The following is a 19,015-nucleotide window of genomic DNA, read 5'->3' on the forward strand; positions in this document are numbered from 1 at the left end:
TACAAAGCCAATATGATATTGACACAAAAACAGACATGGAGATCAATTGGACAGTATGTAAGATCCAAACATAAACCCAGCGAGTTCTGAGAAAAACGCCAACACTATATATACTGCAGAGAAGACATCCTTCTTCTTTAATGGACGGTGCTGGGAAAACTAAATATCCCCGCACAGGAAACTGAAACCAGAGCCTTCTCTCTGACCCCACATGAAAAATAACCCCGAGTGGACCAGAGACCTTAATGTAAGACCCCCCCAAAACTCTGAAGCTGGGAGGTAACATTTTAAAACAGGTATAGCTAAGAACTTTCTGAACAGGATTCTAGTCAACAGGTGACAAGTGGGATATCATGAAATGAAAGTCTTCTGTTCAGCAAAGGAAACAGAGTCGGGATCAGAGAGCCCACAGAATTGGAGACAACTGTTGCTGGGTATCCATCAGAGGATTAATAGCTAGATAACCAACTCAAAATAATACTCAACAAACCAGGCATAGTGTCGCACGCCTTTAATCTCAGCACTCTAGAGACAGAGTCAGGTGTATCTCTGAGTTTGAGATCAGCCTGGTGTGCACAGTGAGTTCCAGGCCAGCCAAGACTACAGAGTCAGGCCTGGTCTCAAACAACAAACAAATGAAAAGCTATTCAGAAAGCTAAACAGAACAACACATCCAATCCAAAAACAAACAAAACAAAAACCCCTGAGCTATGTAACTGTACAGGTCTCCCAAGAAGAGATACAAATGGCCAATAAATATTTTTAGACATGTTCAACATCCTTAGCTGTCAAGGGAATGAAAATTAAAACCATAGTGAGATTCTATCTCACGCCAGTCGAAATAGCGGTCACCCAGAAAACAAATGACAACACATGCTGGCAAAAATGAGGAGAAAGAGAGACCTTTATCCACCATAGATCAGAGGCTAAACTTACCTTGGGGATCATTATAGGGGGGTTCTCAAAAAACTAAAAACAATACTTCCTTCCATGTGGCCCAGCTGGACCACTTCTAGGCAAACACCTAAAGGATTTAGAACCTGCTGCAGTGATGTTCAGCACTGCTGACAGTCAGTGATCTAGTCACAATGACTAGGAAATGCAATTAGCCTGTATGTCCGTCTACATGAGCGAGCACGCACACACACCCACACACCATAAGAACATACAAATATTTTTGAGAAAGGGTTTTACTATGCAGCCCTGGTTGGCCTTATATAGCTTGTTATGTAGACCATGCTGGCTTTGAACTCAGAGATCCATCTACCTCTGTCTCCTGAGTGCTGGGATTAGAGTCATGCACCCACCACGTCTGAATGATTTTTATGAAGTAATGGAAGCATTAAAAATGACATTGTGTCTGGGACTTGGTGAAGTAAGCCTGGCATCTTTTTTTTTTTTTTTTTTTTTGGCCCTGAGGGTCTCTACTCTTAGGCTCTGGGATATCTTTCTTTAGGCTTTCCTGGCCTTAGCCACTACAACACAGGCTCCTTCAGGTCACTGCACTTGGGGACCAGAGCTCAGATGGTCGGAAGCATGGTTGACATCTCTAAGCCTGAAGGGTGTCTGAGGCCCAGTGATAATGCAAGTTCTACGGAAGGTGGAAAATACCGGAAGGTGACCCTAGCAAGGTGGTCATGTCCCTATTACTTCCAGGAAAAAAGGCATCCACGGTTAAGAGCACTTACTGCTCTTCCGCAGAAACTAGGTTTGGTTCCTGGCACCAACGTCAGGTGGCTCACAACTGGCTAAACTCTAGTTCCAGAGATTACAATGACCTCTGGCCTTTGTGGGCCCTCGTACACACACTGTTCACATAAACATAAGCACACACAAATACACAGATAAATAAAAAAAATGTCACTCGTCCATGCATATATACATGAACACACACACACTTTTTTTTTAAAGTGCCGAACCAGACATGGTGACACATGCCTTTACCTGCAGGCAAATCTTTGAGTTTAAGTCCAGCAACATCTACAGCATGAGTTCCTGGCCAGCCAGGACTACTTAGAGAAATCTGTCTTGAAAAGTCAAACAAAGAAAATGTGACCCTGTAAGGTAGTTCATTTTCTGACTTTCTTAGCAGAAGACTTAGCCCAGCACCCTAAACACCAAATGAGTTCAGTAAAATATTCTAGAAGATCAACGAGATGACGAAGAGGAACACACCTCTAGCTGACTGACTTAACACAGTCATTTGTGGAGACAGTCAATCAATATAGACCCCTGCGAGGAGATTCTCGCTCAGTCGGGTGAGTGTGGCAAGAATCTCTCTAAGAACGGATTTGAAGAGAGATTTCCACCCCATCTCTCGTCATGTTTTCAGTGATTAAGCCCAGGTCAACTCAAGAGCAAGGTTAGGAAACCAGAAGAGTGAGCACACTTGGCTTTTAAAAGATCCTATTACATCAAATAGTAAGGGGAAACATTCAAAGTGTCCAAACGCTCCGTGTGTGTGTGTGTGTGTGTCTGTGTGTGTGTGTCTGTGTGTGTGTGTGTAGCACAAGTTGATGTGGCAGTCCACGCCTGTAGTCCCAGCACTTAGAAGGCAGAACAGGAGAACCAGAAGTTCAAGGCCTTAGCTTCATAGAGAATTGAAGGCCAGTCTGGGCTATATGTGAACCAATCTCAAAAACCCTAACCAAACCACCACCACAAAAGCCAAAGGATTCAAAAGCCATGCAATAGCATGTGACCTCAAACAGTAACACAATTATATAAGTATCTGAAAGACTTACTAATAGAATAAAAGTCAGGCTTTCAGATAGATACACAGGTCGAACTCCAACGTAATCAGTCTCAAAAGACGCAAACATCTACCATGCATCTAGTATAAACGGCACTGCAGACCTACTGGGAGTGCTGACAACAGGGGCCAGTGCAAGCAGCAAGGCCCAACAAAGGTAGATGCATGTGTTTCAGCTATGCCGGACCCAGGACAGGCTGGAGTCAGGCTGAGTGAGCCAGCCCAGGCAGTGAAGGCAGGCTAATTCTTGCATCCTTCCTGTGGCTCCCACCCACTGACTCAGCTCAAACTGGGTCCTGACCTGAGTGAATCACAGCTCTGAGGAAAGGGGAGAGGCTGTCGCTCACCAGCCTTCCCCAGGAGTCAGCCAGGTGAGGCGGGGTAGGAAGTGCTGATTCACCCGCAGGGTTCAGAACTCCCCAGACTGTGGGAAGGCTCTGGAACTGTGCCCGTCTGGGCAGGGATGGCAGCGGGCAGCACGTGAGCCGTCACGGTGTGGCTGGAGGTAGTAACTTACCGTGATTTTCAAGCGGATACCTTTTGTATGTGTTGCTATAACCTTAAAAGCTAAGAAACTATACCTTTAGGTTCCCTTAGGCTGTTGTCTTACATTTTGTGTATGAGGAAGCTAAGCAGGGTCTTCTACAAGGCCAAGGTGGCAGAAGAGAGCAGGTGAAACCTTGGTTCCACATGCCTCCTGGACGTTAACTGTTGATTTCCAAAAGAACTGAGAATTTCATGGTCCACTATGGTCTAAAAGGCGTGAGCAAAAGGTGATCTCCATCTGGCCTGGAATAGGACACCCTGAGACACTGAGCACAGCCATAGGTCTATGAGAGTCATTACCACTTGGAAATATCTACTGTCCTTAGCCAATCTAGGGTCAGTCTCTCTGCAGTAAGGGAGACTGGGTGAGCAGAAGGTACGAAGAAACCGACTCTTCTTGGGGCTACAGAGGCAGAGCACTAGCTTCAGGAACAACTCAAAGACCAGAAATACAACCACATCTCCTATTTTTGTTTTCTATGCTTATGTTCCATTATTTATCAGAAGCACCCCAGCCCAGTTTATCTTTTGAGCGAGGAGAACAAGGCTGAGGTCATTCATTCATCATCTTAGTGAGTCCGCATCTGCCCAGCGTGGTTTAGTCTGGAGGACAGCAGATAGCTGAGGGGAAAAGTCCAATAGCTACTGAACTGACTGGAAGAGGCGAGTGACATAACTCCCTCTCCCCCCACCCCAAAAGGCGCATCTCATTCTTGTTACTGGGGCATTCCAGAAGGATGGTGCATGCCCTAGAAGGTAAGCCTACTACTACTGTCCCTCCACCACCTTGTCAATAGCCAGTAGGCACACACAACAAGCCAAGTGACTATGTCTCGCCATCGTGGACATGAAAGCTACTGAGCCTGTGGAATCCCCACACTGACCTCTTCTCTCAAAGGCTCATTCACAGGCACAACACTCTGAAGACACCGTTGGCTCCTCCTGCCTCCTGACACTCATAACCAGCCAGTCCCGCAGTCTAATACTTCCAACAGCAACGCACCCGTTTCTTCCTGGCCCCCTCCCTAGTGCAGACCCACTGCCCACAGCGTGCTGCCCACGCTGACCCACTGCCAACCCGCCATGCCCATCTTGATGTTCATCCGTCTTCCCGTCCTTCCTATGCTTTTCTGGCACTATTACACCGGATCATACTACTTAGATGTCATGACTCTGGTAAAGCAATCAACTCTAAACCCCTCCCTACAGACGTCACAATCAACCTGACTGTAGAAGACTCCAGCAACACAGTTAAAGATTTGATCTAAGCCGTGTTTACACTACAGTATACCAGGATAAAACAACCTCACAAGATGCATTCCATCGACCAGGCATGGTGGCGCTCCCCTATAACCTCAGTACTCAGGAGGCTGAGATAGAAGGCAGGAGAATACAAGTGCATCCTGAGCTACCTACCCAGATCCTGTCCACACATGACAAACATTCTTTTCATTTTATGAAGAGAGATGAAAACAGCTGACATACTGGGTCTCAAAGGAAGTCTTAGTGCATTTCAATTCTGACATTAAGAAACTCTCTTTTGACAATATAACTGTATGCCGGGCGGTGGTGGCGCATGCCTTTAATCCCAGCACTTGGGAGGCAGAGGCAGGTGGATTTCTGAGTTCAAGGCCAGCCTGGTCTACAGAGTAAGTTCCAGGACAGCCAGGACTACACAGAGAAACCCTGTCTCGAAAAACAAAAAACAAAACAAAACAAAAGACAATATAACTGTATTACAAAGCCAACAAAGATAACTAGAAGAATCCACCCATGTCGCCATAAGAACTGAGTCCTGGGGTTGGAGAGATAGCTCAGCTGTTAAGAGTGCTTCCTGCTCTTCCAGAAGACCTGAGTTCAGTTCTCAGGCCTCATGTTGAACTCCAGCTCTTGAGGATCCTATGACCTTTCCTGACCTCAGAGGATGGATACACACACACACACACACACACACACGCACGACATGTATATAAACATATATAAAGTCTTTTTTTAAAAAAGCCTTAAGAACTCAGTTCTTAGAAACACTTGGAAACTGTTAGAATTAAGTATTTCGAGCTAAATGGCAAGAGGGACGTTAGAATGGTCCCAGGAGCCGGGCGGTGGTGGCGCACGCCTTTAATCCCAGCACTTGGGAGGCAGAGGCAGGTAGATTTCTGAGTTTGAGGCTAGCCTGGTCTACAGAGTGAGTTCCAGAACAGCCAGAACTACACAGAGAAACCCTGTCTGGGGGTGGGGGGGAAGAATGGTCCCAGGATGCAGTCAGCACTTGTGATGTCAGAAAAGGAGACAGACACATAACAAACCAAACTCATCCTAACTTAAACTTGGACAAAACCAAAAATAAACAGATCGGACGACAGAAAAGACATGAATACAGACAACACAGATTTAAATAAACAGAAAAACACCTTCCAACTAGAGCAGGACCCTTGGGCGACCTTGGCCCTTCCTTTTCGTGGGGATTTTGAGAACATGCCTCCCCAAAACTAGGACACAAAACAGCCTAGCAAAGAAATAACCTTTTACTTGGTTCTGAAAAATCTGAATACGGTAACATAATGACCAAATGACTTCTTTAAAGATATGGGTTTTTTTTTTCCTTGATCTTCAAGGACATTAAAATGCAAGTGTTTCACAGTTTCACTGTTTAGAATGGTCCCAGCTGATTACCATGAGTGGGATTTCCATATGGTGAAAGTCAGTGACAGAGACAAGCAAGCACAGAGCGGCCACTGTGGCTCCTGACAACATTTGTTCCTATGAACAGGCACCCGAGCGGCTTCTGTGTGACAGGCTTTTTGTTGGTTTTACAGCAAGACAGAAACCCTATGTTCACAGTCTCTATTTGGCTGTGTTAATTCCTCTGTGTGTGCAGCTAATGTGTGTTAACAAGAATGAGTTTTATAACATGGAGTTTACAAATAGAAGAAGAAATGACACTGGGCTTACCATTTTAATAAATCAATTCTTTGGGTCGGTTTGTTTGTTTTTCAAGACAGGGTTTCTCTGGATAGCTCTGGCTGCCCTGGCCTGACGCTCCATCTGTTGACCAGGCTGGCCTGGCACTCATAGTGACCCACTTGCCTTTGCCTCCCCTGTGCTGGGACGCAAGGCATTCGGTCACCATTCCCCAGAGGCTAATCTATTCTTTATAGAAAACTTGACTCCCAATACCCTTTTCCATTATTCAAAACATTGAAGAATTAAAAAAAAGCATAGTCATTCTTAGTTTATTTTCTTTTCTATTAAAAATAAATTATAAACCACACCCACGAAGCACCTTTACTTAAGTCGTTACAGACAGAACACTGGTTAGCTCTGAGCACAGTTCCCAGCTCACCTAGAAAAACTGCAGTCTGACTTTCCACAGCAAGCCAGATATGTGCCTCCTCTTCCTTCCACACCCAAGTTGCCCATCAGAACCACCCCCAAGCCCAAAACGGACCAAACCAAACTGCAAGGTAAAAGCTGGTCCCAGGAATCATTCTCTTCCAAGAACTTCTACTTTCAAAAATTTTCTTAAACACAAAACAAATACTTATTCCCACAGCCTCCAGCAACCTGCCAAGTTCTCCCGAAGCCCTTCTCTGACTCCAGATCGCTCTCGGGGTATCGCTCTCAAGCCAGCAGCAGCCTTTGTATTCTCCTAATGAACACTGCAAGGAACCCATCTATAGGCATATAGTCTCAGAGCCGTCAAACTGGCTTCAAACTTTCTATGTACCTACCACATGAAGGCCTTGAACTGCAACTCTTCCCTCCACCATCCGAGCCACACCCAGTTTCCTTGGTGCTGGGATCGAACCTGGGCTCCATGCGTTTGAGGTGATCATTCTATCAACAGAACCACACTCCAGCCCCTCCTCCCTGAATCTCCAGGTCTTACCGCCCTCTCTGCTCCATCCTTTTGTTTCTCTGTTTGTTTGTTTTGTTTTTCGAGACAGAGTTTCTCTGTGTAGCCCTGGCTGTCCTGGAACTCACTCTGTACACCAGGCTGGCCTCAAACTCAAAAATCTGCCTGCCTCTGCCTCCCGAGTGCCGAGATTAAAGACATGCACCACCACTGGCCGGCCTGCCCCATCCTTTTGGTCTTGCTGTTCATATTCCATCACTGCAAATAAGTGTGTGTGTTTACAACATTCTGGATGGTAAACTTGTCACCAAATATAATCAATATTCATGACTTAACTACGTCCCCAGCATACATACTTTCTGACACAGGGTTTGTCTTAGGGTTTTACTGCTGTAAACAAACACCATGACCAAGGCAACTCTCATAAGGACAACATTTAATTGGGGCTGGTTTACAGGTTCAGTCCATTATCATCTAGGCTGGAACATGGTGGCATCCAGGCAGGCTTGGCACTGGAGAAGGACCTGAGAGTTCTAAGCCTTCATCCAAAGGAAGGCAGGAGCAGATGGTCCTCAGGCAGCTAGGAGGAGGGTCTCCAAGCCCACCCCTACAGCGATACACTTCCTCCAACAAGGCCACACCTCCTAATAGTGCCACTCCCTGGGCCAAGCACATTCAAACCACCATAGGGTCTCACTAAGGGCCTTGGTTAGTATAATCTCAAGGAGATCTGTTTCCGGCTCTTAAATGCTGAGATTAAAGGCATACACCACTGTGCCCAGCTAAAACCACCCATTTTAAAGCTCTAAAACCATCTTACTTTCTTGAGGAGAGGGACTGAAATCCTAAAAGTAGATTTGTTTCTGAGACATCGGCTTGAACACAGCTCAGGCTGGTCCAAAACTCTCCACCTTCCTGAGATGGCCTTGGGTTTCTGATTTGTTCTGAGCAGTATGAGAGTTCAAAGCTAGAGCCCCAAAGCCTTGTTCAAGCAAGGCAAGGGCTCTACCACCACTAGCTTCAGTCCCTGAAACCAGACTTTTCAAGCTTGGCCTTCGGAATCTCAAAATCCAGAGGAGGCTGAAGCAAGAGATGTTCCAGGTCAGGATTTACTATATGAAGACATGCTGCTGTTTGTTTTCAGTGCTGACAACTGGACCCAAGGTTACTGCAGATGCACACAGAGAAAAACACACACAAGCTCTACCCTTGACCCTCACCTTTCCCTTACACAGGGCTCCCCGTAGCCTCCCCCCCTCCCCCACAGCATTGGGCCTTGAACTCAACCTCTCACAAGCACGCTAGATAAGCACACCACTGCTCCCAGCCCCGAGCCACATCCTCAGTCTTTTTAAAAATGTGTTTTTGAGACAGGTCTACGTTGACAGGCTGGCCTTGAATTCACTCAGGTAAGCCTTGAACTTGTGATCCTCCTCCCCGAGACTCCCAAGTAGCTAGGATTAGAGACCTGTGCCACCAGGCCTGGCAGTATTCTCTTAATGTCTGACATGTTTTTATGTAAAAAGCGAAGAAGACTGTAAATCCTAAAAGATACTCAGTGAGAGGCAAGATGACTGTTAATTTGATCTTTGAAAGCACAAGTATGTTTTCTTTTAGATTTCTGTTTTTTAGGAAAACTCACTCAAAGCAATGTAGAAAAACAACAGAAATTTCAAACATTCCCTGTTGTTAATACTTTCAACTACTAATAGGAGGTAAAACGGGAGTGAAAGTCACATCATTTGAAAGTAACCAACGGCCTACACTGAGGCAAACAAGCAGAGCAGGAGCCTGCAGGGAGTAATTGTCCAGGGGCTGAGGTTTCTTCTCACTAGTTTACTATCTCTGAGTAAGAGATGAGAATTGGAAGTCCCTAATAATGAAAATCTCACCTAGGACAGCCTAGTTAGCAGGAGCGAACTCTGCCTGGGAAACTTAATTCAATGGAGTCTTTTCCCAGACAGGTGTTGCCAGTTTTCACTCAGCTCTTATTTTAAAAACTGACATTTTAGGTGCCTATTTTAGCTGGGTGTGGTTTAATCCCAGCACGCAGAGGCAGAGGCAGAGGCAGAGGCAGAGGCAGGCAGATATCTGTGAGTTCAAGGCCAAACCTGGTATCGAGTTCCATGACAGTCAGAACTATATAGAAAGACCCTGACTCAAAATAAACAAAAACAAAACTCCCCAAAACAAAGAAAAAATACAAAAAGCCTATTTTCTTTCTAGATATCAGGGGCAAGGTTAGAAAAAAAAAAAAAAAAACAGAAGAAACCCATGGTTAAGCTATTCTTTTGAGAAAGAATTTTGTGAGCTTTTATTCCGAAAAGTCTACCGAGCACCCACTACGTGCAGCCTGGCGAGATAAGATACAGTTCCTGTAACTCAGAAGCAATAATGACACCTTCTTGTTTTACAAAGCCTTTTGTTCCCGGGAAGCTTAAAATTCTCACCTGACATTTTCAGCCGTGGAGTTTGTTTATAGGAGTATTCATAACACCTGGTTAGACTGGCCGTGGTGGTGATCTGCTTTACCTCTTATCTCAAACGAACAGATCTGAATCAGAACCACAAGGAAAGCTCATGTGAGACCTCCTGCTGGGTCTGGCTTTTCTTTTTTCTTCATGCATTGCTGGGAGTAGAACCCAGGGCTTTGCATGTTTGGCTATTACGTATCCTTAGTCCTTGCATAGACTTTTTAAGTGCATCTCCAAAACTACTGCTAGCCTTTGTCAGAGAAGGGAATGAGGTCTCTTCCTGGGGCTGTGCACACAGGTTCCTCCTCCTTCCTAGACTTTCTGCACACAAGATCACAGTAACAACTTCCTGAAACACTCACTTATATGTGGGCCTGTGAATAGAGTTCCCAGCCCCACTTTAAGCAAGGGGCCCTTAGTTCCTTGTTATGAAAAAGGACCACCAGTGTTTGTTGAAAACACTGTTTGATTCTAATCTACAGTTCGGCTGTTGCTATTTTCAGAATGGAAGGATTGCCTATTGGTCTCTCCAGGAAAACTAGAGCACCTTCAAGTACTTCAAGAGTGGAGTTTGACAATTATTCAAATAATGAAAGGGTCAGTTGGCTGCAGAGCAGCCAGGCTTGTAACCTGAAGTCAACCATTTTGGAAAATAACCTCACAGCTCACATCCCACGGAGAGGAGACTAGCTAAGAAACACAGCTTTAAATGAATAGCCTAGGCTTTTTACGGTGTTTTCTTTTTCTGCAGAATAAGGGATTGAGCAGGCCAGGCAAGTTCTCTACCACTGAGCTACAGCCCCAGACCTTTTTTTGGTTTTTTTTGTTTGTTTGTTTGTTTCCTGAGACTTTTCAAAGTCACTGGCTAAATTCTTGCTGTGGCTGAGAAAGGAAGGCTTGGTAAGTGGTCCAGTCAGAGGTGGTTGCCATGTGCACAGGTTAACCACAGCTGAGTATCAGTCATCACCAGTGATCGACACAAATGGTCTTAAAACTGGGTTTGTAGTTAATACTGTAAGATAGTGCAGAAACAAAGTTCTGATTTAACTAAGGTTTTTTTGGTTTTGGTTTTTTGTTTTGGTTTTTGTTTGTTTGTTGTTTGTTTTTTTGGTCCTCCAGGCTCAGCCTTCCCAGAGCTGGGATAACGGGTGTCTGCCACCACACCTAATGCCCAGTATGGTTTACTTATTGCTGACTTCAACAGCTTTTCCACAGAAAGTACCTCTAAAATCAGAATACAAGTCAATGAGGTGTGGGTGGGGCAGTTTGAGGGAGGTGTTGACCCACTGACCTCGAATACAGTTTAAAGACGTCTGACTTGCACAGAGCAAGCAAGGTTGGCCTGAAGAGCTTCTCACTGTTTCCCTCCTATACTCGGAGAGCAACTTCCACTAAACAGGAGTTAGCAAGTTCAAGGCCATCGGGCTTAGCAGGTCCCTGGGCAGCTCTCTGGCTGTCTACCTTCCACACAGTTCCTTTAAAGACTTCTGCACCAAGAATTCTCCTGGATGTTTCTCAGGAGCTTTCGCCGGCTCGGGACACTGCATCTTCTCGTCTCCATACTTCTACCCACCCTTCCTCACTCTAGAGCGCTCTGTGGAAAAGTCCACACCACAGGGAAGCAGCATCTACTATGACAACCATACTCCTGAGCCTTGTGTGGCTTGTGCCCAAGGTAAAAGCTGGACTCCACAAGAGATGGTCACGGCACGACTCTCCCAAGTTAGCCTCACTCCCACAGTTCTTCACTCTCCCCTTTGTCCCCCAGAGATTTGTGGGAGTCTTGTTATTATTATCAGTCCATACTGATAGCAGTATGTTTATCTTCTTTTCTTTCTTTTCTTTCTTTTTTATTTTTTTATTTTTTTATTTTTTTATTTTTATTATCTGAGACAGGGTTTCTCTGTGTAACAGTCTTGGCTGTCCTGGAACTCGATTTGTAGACCAGGTTGGCCTCGAACTCACAGAAATTCAAATGCCCCTGCCTCCAGAGTGCTGGGATTAAGGGCATACGCCACCATTGCACAGATTACTTTCTTTAATCCAAATTTCTAGAATGATTCCCAATGTGTTGAGCACGAGAGGGAGGGTTTTTTATGTTTGTTTGTTCTTTATTTTTTCTTTTTTGTTTAGACAGAGTCTCATGTAGCCCAGGCTGGCCTTGGACTCCCTATGTAACTGAAGATGACCTTGAACTTTTGATTCAATTGCCTCTACTTCTGTAGTGTTGAGATCACAGGCTTCCCCCACTATAACCAATGTATGCAGTGCTGCAGGTGAATCCAGCACTGAGAACCGCCACACACCTTGACCCGCATAAGAGGAACTTAAGGATTCACTCAAACTTTCAGTCCTTCGAAGCTTTACCAAAACTACCAATGTCCCTTTTTTTGTTTTGTTTTTTTGTTTTTCGAGACAGGGTTTCTCTGTGTAGCCCTGGCTATCCTGGAACTTACTCTGTAGACCAGACTAGCCTCGAACTCTCGAACTCAGAAATCCGCCTGCCTCTGCCTCCCAAGTGCTGGGATTAAAGGTGTGCACCACCACCTCCTGGCGCGATGTCCCATTTCTGAAGGCAGCAAAGGGCCACTCTTCGAGTCTAAATTCGACCCCCACCCCAGCTTATAATCAATATGTCCAAATTAACTAGTTTAAGCATTGGTGAAGAACTGAGTTTGTAAAGAGAAGCAGAAGATAACTAGTAATCTAGAGTCCTGCATCTCAAGGTCTACAGAGGCCCTGAGAGGTCACACTCCTATCCAAACCACAGAACAGGAAACCCAGTCACTGAATCTCCGAGAGGGTAACCCCAGGGTCACACAGCTATTGGTGAGGAAGCCCGAGTTGAGGAGTCCCTGTGTCACAATGGGATATGGCTCTCTCTCCTTGTCTGTCCATTTTAGAAATACATTTGTAACCTGGCATAGTGGCCCATTCCTTTAATCCCAGCAATTGGGAGGCAGAACCGGTGGATCTCTGTGAGTTCGAGGCCAGCTTGGTCTACAAAGCAAGTCCAGGACAGCCAAGACTGTGCTACACTGAGAAACCCTGTCTCAAGCAAACAGACGAATAAAATAAAGATTTGTAATCTGTACATATCTGTTTGTCTGCCCATTGACTACTTCAGGGCTCAGCCCATGACAGAACAGTCTATAAAAACTACCAAAGAAATAGATGAATACCCCAGGGTTTCAGATAACTAAGACAGGCAGAAGATTAAGTATTTCACAGTGCTAGTCAGACAACTGGTCCCTGAGAAAGAGAAGCAGTCTCAGAGAGAAACTAGAAAAACAAAACAGCCCACAACAGAACAAAGGGTTGAAAGAGAACCCAATCCACAGACTGCAGTCCCATGCATGGTTTTGGTGACGTAAAAAAGCTGAAACAAAACAGAATCACAGTTTGCACAGGCGTTGAGTGTCTCTGTAAGGGCTCAGGTGTTGGAGCTTTGTTCCCTGCAGGTGAGACTATTTAGGAAGTTTCTGTGACCATCAGATGGTGTGGCCTGGCTAAAGGAAGTAGGTCGCTAAGGGTAAGTTCTTGTGGGTATCTTGTCCCAGGCCCCTTTCTACCCTTCGTTCATTCTTTCCTTCTCTGCTTCCTGTCCACCTCCAGCTGACTCTGCTGGCACAGATGTTCTGCTCAGGTGCACCGACACCAAATTAACCTTGCCACCTCTGAGTTGTTCTTTTAGGTGTCTGGCTCACAGGAATGCAAAAGGAATTAATGAGAGAACTTCTCTAATGATGTAGAGAAAGATGGCTGAACAGCTGTCAAAGTGCTTGCAGAGCAAGCCCGATGACCCAAGTTCAATCCCTGGAGCTCACAGTGAGAGAAAAGAACTGACTCCCAAAGTTGCCCTTTGACCTCTGCATGTACGTAGTGGCAAAGAATTCACACCTTTCCTCCCACATAAATAAATAAAGCCAAAATAAAAACAATAAATAAAGATGTATTCAGCAGCCTTCTGCTTATCTGGAGGCGGCACTCTCCAAGAACCTCAACAAATGAATGGTATATTCACACTGAACCCCTATAGAAAATGTTTTTCCAGTGTATGCATATATTCAATGATAGAGTTCAACTTATAAATAAATCAGGTGCAGGAAGAGATCAATAACAACAGAACAATCAAAACAATATGCTGAAATAAAAGCCACATGAATGTGCCCCCTCTCAGTTTCAAACTACCTTTACTCCTTACTGAATTCCAGTAATACTGTCAGGCCATGGTTGACCAGGAGCAAACACAGTGCGGATGAGGGCTGGGAAGAAATTGCAGTTAGAAAAGGACCCGCCAAGCATGAAGACCTGAGTTCAGATGCCCAGCATCCACAGAAAAGCTGGCCACATTGACACATATAACCACAGCACAAGGGACTGGAGCAGAAAGACACAGGTGGCTATCTGGAGCTCAGCGGGCAAGCCAGCCTAGCTCTGGGCTCAGTGAGAGACACAGTCTCAAACAATAAGGGGAAAGAAAAGGATGTGGAGAGTGACTGAGGAAGACACTAGACACTGCCTGCCCCCTGCCCCACAGACCTCTTATGTGTGTATACTCCCTAACACACACACACACACACACACACACACACACACACACACCCTGCCAGCTAGCACTGTTCTCAACACTGTCATTAGCAAACTGCAAATCAAAACCACAATGAACGACTACTTCATGCCATTAGGATGACCTTGACAAGCAACATGTGACCTATACGTGCGAAGGAACACTGTGTATTACAAGAAAGGAGGGATAAAAGATCAATAAAGGATGCTACTGGTACTGATGAATCTTGAAACCGCAAAGGCCAAATATTTTAAGAATCCATTTGTATGAGAACAGGCAAATCAAGAAACAGAAAGCAAGCCGGATGGTAGTGGCGCATGCCTTTAATCCCAGCACTTGGAAGGCAGAGGCAGGTGGATTTCTGAGTTCGAGGCCAGCCTGGTCTACAGAGTGAGTTCCAGGACAGCCAGGGCTACACAGAGAAACCCTGCCTCGAAAAACCAAAAAAAAAAAAAAACAAAACAGAAAGCAGATTAGTGGCCACCAGGGGCCACTAATGAATTGCAGTTCCCCACACAGGGGGAACAGAGACTGTTTAATGGGGAGGGGTGAGGGAAAGGTTATAGAGCTAGATAGGTGTGATGGTTACAGGCCACTATTAATATACTTAATGTCGGGCTTTAATAGACTTTAAGATGTACGTAACTATGTGCTTTATATTTTACTATATTAAAAATGGTAACTGGACAAGTGAAATGGTTCAGTGGGTGGAGGTGCTTGACACCAAACCTTCATTCTATACCAGAGGCTTACATGGTGGAAAAAGAGAACCCATCTGTGTAAATTGTCCTTTGACCTGTACATGGGCACTGTGGTAGTGCACATATATGTGCACATATGCACACACACACACACAAATAAATGTAATAAACTTTTTTTTTTCTTAATGAGAATCGTTTCAGCACTTGGGAGGTAGAGATAGGTGGACTGGAAGTTCAAGGTGATCCTCTGCCAGGCATCAAGTTCAAGACCAGCCCGGCTAAATGAGAACCTGCCAGGGGCAGGAGGGGGCGATGAATGAGAATCAAGTTTTCCCAGTGCTAAGGTATCTAGTATGGTGACACGCTTTCATAAAGACCTAGCCGATTCTGCTCGAGAAAGGTAGGATGTTAGGTTGCACAGACCGTGAATATAACACCAGCTTTCGTTAAATTCTCTCAAATATCAAGATTGGTGCTGTTACCCTGGGAGGAAGCAAGGGCTTTACTGAGAGGAGAAACTTCGGGCCATTATCAGGGAAGAGAAAGCCATCCCAGCATGCTCAGGGGCAGTCAGAGACTGGACAGAAAACCATCTCTGTAGGACACCCATGAGGAAGCCATCACTGAAACCCCAAGAAGTGCAAAGGAAATAAATGCTGCCCTTGACCATCAAGGCACTCAGGTTCTGGGATGCTCCTAGGATTCCCCTGACACCCACCAAAGGGCCTGGATGCCATTGGCATCCACCCCATAATAGCTCAGATAAGATATACTGGAACTTTTTGTTCCAGAGGATTCCCTGTGCTGGGTTCTGCTCTGCCCAGGCCGTCCACTCTCCCTGCAGGTTTCAATGCTCCGTTCTGCCTTTAGTGTTACCTGAGCTGATCTTCAGATCAACACAAGGTGCCAACTCTAGGCTCCTGAGGTGTCTCAGAACCTTGGAGCCGAGGCCAGGTGTCTCATCAGTCACTGATGAAGGCAGGATTACCAGATCCGGGTTTAATCAGTTTGGACCATACGGCTTTTATCTAGAAATTCTGCATGTGCACTGGCAAGTCAGGGCTCAGCACACTGGAGCTGGTCAAACAGACCACAAATGTAAGGATGAAGGAACCCAGGGCCACATCGAGCCTGCGTTAAAACAGGCCCATCCCTCTGCAAGCAAGAACTACGAGGCTCTTTATTTTCAAAAACACAACTCATCTTTATAACTACCACTTATTCTAATTTCAAATTTCTGTTTTCTATGAGTGGAGGAAAAAAAAAGTACTTTAAAATTATCAGCATCAAAATTTTCCAGGAAAAGCTCATTGGAGGCACTGTTAGAAGGAACCAATCCAGTCACTGAAAAAAAGGCTATTACTCGTCTGGGCAAGAAAATACAGAAGATTCCATACATACACTGTCAAGCCTGGCAAGAAAGATCTTAGCCTGACTTCCACCCTTCCCACCCAACCCCAAGTAAATAGGGCATTTGTTTGTATTTCCACATTGGCCGAACTAACGAAAGTACCTCCTCCACCTAGAAAAACAATCTGGAACATTCAGGCATGGAATACGAGGGCAAAGTTTTAGCACACACTGGAGCACCTCACAGAAAATTATTTTTCATAAAAGTCTGTCCTGCAAGCACTTTCCCCGAGTTTACACTTAATACCTGGTTTGGTATTTCTAGATCGCTCTAGGACAAAGCTTTTTGTTGTTGTTCTCTATTAAAACTGGAGCCAGAAGGAATCTTCCCACAAGAGGACTTGAAAGTTTTACCCTGTTTAGGGAGAAACACACACACACACACACACACACACACACACACACACACACTCCCTCCCTCCTTCATTTTCTCCTTTGCACCAAATAGGTTCAGGCAAAGAATTAAAAGTTGTCCTGCGGTTAAGTGCCTAGGGGAGGGAGGTTAGTTGCTTAAATTTAGAATCCGTAGAACAATGCTGAGAAACTTTCCGTCTCGGGGAAAAGCTACAGTTTATTTGACTGTCTTTTGTTAAGCCCGGTCCCATTGCCCACATATTCGTTCTTTCTAATCATACCGTCCCAGTTTACCGGGCAGACCCACAAAAACATTCCCCGCGCGATTTAGTTACCTGCGGGGAACCGGCGGGGGCACGGAAAACCTGCGGAAAGATTCGCGCAGAATTCAGGTTTAACAGGTGGCTCTGGCCATCTCCGGGTTTCAGCCTCGCAAGAGACACGGTCCTCACGCGCAGTCGGCTCCAGGAAAGGTAAGGGACCAAAGCCTGAAAGTCGGGGACTCAACTCAGACAACACGCCACAAGCCACTGAGCGTCCGCCCTCGGGAAAATCCCGAGGTGGAAAGCCACGCGTCGCGATCCCTGAAGTCCCGGGATGGAGGCCATCCGGTGGCACTGACCGCGGCGACAGCAGCGCCCCAGCTGCGCGCAAAGGACTTCCCCAATTTCCGAGACCCGGACCCGGCGCCCTGGATGAGCCGGACAGCTGCTGCGGCGCCTCACACCCCGTGCCCTGTGCCCGGCCTGTCCCTGCTCAGTAGGGCGGAACTCACCGAGCCAAGTCCCCTCTGCGGGTCGCAGGTGTCCACGCCGACTGAGACCCGCAGGGCTCACGCCGTCCGCCAGCCAGCAAGTCAGTCGTGCACGCACGCACGCCGATCGTCCGGGGCTGCTCGGCGCGCGCTCCCCAGGGAGCTCAGCACCTCCCCGCCGCGCGCTCTCGGCAGCGCGCGCTCCCCCACCCAGCCCTCTCTGCACCTCTGCCGCGCGTTCCCGGCGACGGGACTCCAGCCGGCCAGAGGTAGTCTGCGCGCCCCCGCGATTCTTAAAGCGCCAGCGCCCAAAGCTGTGCCTCTCAGGTCTTCAACTTGTGAGACTGAGTTGAGGGTGAACGATGTGAAATCGCAACGCGGATGTGCTTTTGAAGTCCTGAATAAGAAGGGACTTCTCCAGCAACTCCACCACCAACGTTAAGAGTTCCGCTGGTGGTTGTTTTTTGAAGTAGAATTTCATTATGTAGGATGGCTTCAAGTTCATGATCCTCCTGCCCCAGCCTCCTGACTTCTGAGATTACAGGCATCAACAACAACACTATCCTGAGGAGACTTTCATTTAATAATAATGGCTGTTATTTACAAAATACTTAAATCTTTCAAACAAGACACTTCACATACATTATTTCATTTAATTCATTTAGACAATGCTTTCTTTGTTCCCTATTTATTTTTGTTTTGGGAAGGTGGTGGGGTTAGGTCTTTCTTTGTTTTGTTTGTTTGTTTGTTTTTTCTTTTTTTGAAAAGGGATCTCATTAAGTCGCCTTGGCTGGCCAGGAGCTCACTATGTAGTAGACTAGGCTGGCCTCCAATTCAGAGAGGTCCATCTGCAGCCTGGGATTAAAGGCGTGTGCTACCACGCCCAGCTTTATCTCATTTTTAATGAACTTGTAAGCGGTGCCCACATGTGAGTTACTTATGCGATGTTCTCATACGTGTGCACACTGAACAGAGCCTTTAGCAGAGTAAACATGGCTAGCTCCTTAAATATTTATCATTTGTCCGTCGTGAAAAATGTCAAAATCCTTCTTGCTCTTTGGAGGACTTTGGTTTCTTTTGGTCCATCCATCCATCCACTCATTCATTCCTTCGTGCGTGTACGTGTGCATGTGTGTGTGAGTTGCTTCAAAAAGTTGAAGGTCAGCGAACAGCCTTCAGGAGGCTCTCTTTCCAACACATGGGATAGAATTCAGGGCTCAGGGCAAGTAAGTGCCTTAACCCCATGAGCCATTTCCAGGGCCGGCCAGATCCTTTGGCTTCTTATGGTCATTTTACAGAGAGGGACTAACTGAGGTAGACAAGGCTGAAGAAATGAAGAAATGCCCCTGTTGATTGTTTCAATGCCTTTACCACCGGAAACATTTCTGAATAACTAATAATAATAGTTCATTGTGGCAGCCTTTCATAAATGGGCAGAAGCAAATGTTCTCAGAGAGAATTCGAGCGGCGTGGACTTAATTCATTGTAATGCTTGGTGTGGCTTGATTGGCAACCATGCAACAGTCTGTGTCCCCCAAGTGTTTGTGTTTATTCCCATTTAATAGAAAATGAAGGAAGTGCCTGGGCACACAAATGAC

General features: G+C 46.0%; 1 protein-coding gene across 5 annotated transcripts in view; it reads right to left on the minus strand.

Annotated features, from left to right (window-relative positions):
- Nucleotides 1-17,556, minus strand: part of Proser2 (proline and serine rich 2) — a 31,043-nt gene extending 13,487 nt beyond the window's left edge. The window contains exons 1-3 of one of the 5 annotated variants that reach the window (XM_028764967.1): nucleotides 17,439-17,556; nucleotides 16,999-17,151; nucleotides 9,605-9,708 (exon numbers count right to left, since the gene is read on the minus strand). The gene's annotated coding sequence lies outside the window, so the exon portion shown is untranslated. Of the gene's footprint in view, nucleotides 1-9,604; nucleotides 9,709-16,998; nucleotides 17,246-17,438 lie in introns of those variants that run through there. The other 4 variants (XM_028764969.1, XM_028764972.1, XM_028764970.1 and 1 more) reach the window with 4 other exon arrangements.
- Nucleotides 17,557-19,015: the final 1,459 nt, after the last annotated feature.

The sequence above is a fragment of the Grammomys surdaster genome, unplaced genomic scaffold (genome assembly GCF_004785775.1).
Source record: "Grammomys surdaster isolate TR1022 unplaced genomic scaffold, NIH_TR_1.0 146, whole genome shotgun sequence".
Classification (NCBI taxonomy): Eukaryota; Metazoa; Chordata; class Mammalia; order Rodentia; family Muridae; genus Grammomys; species Grammomys surdaster.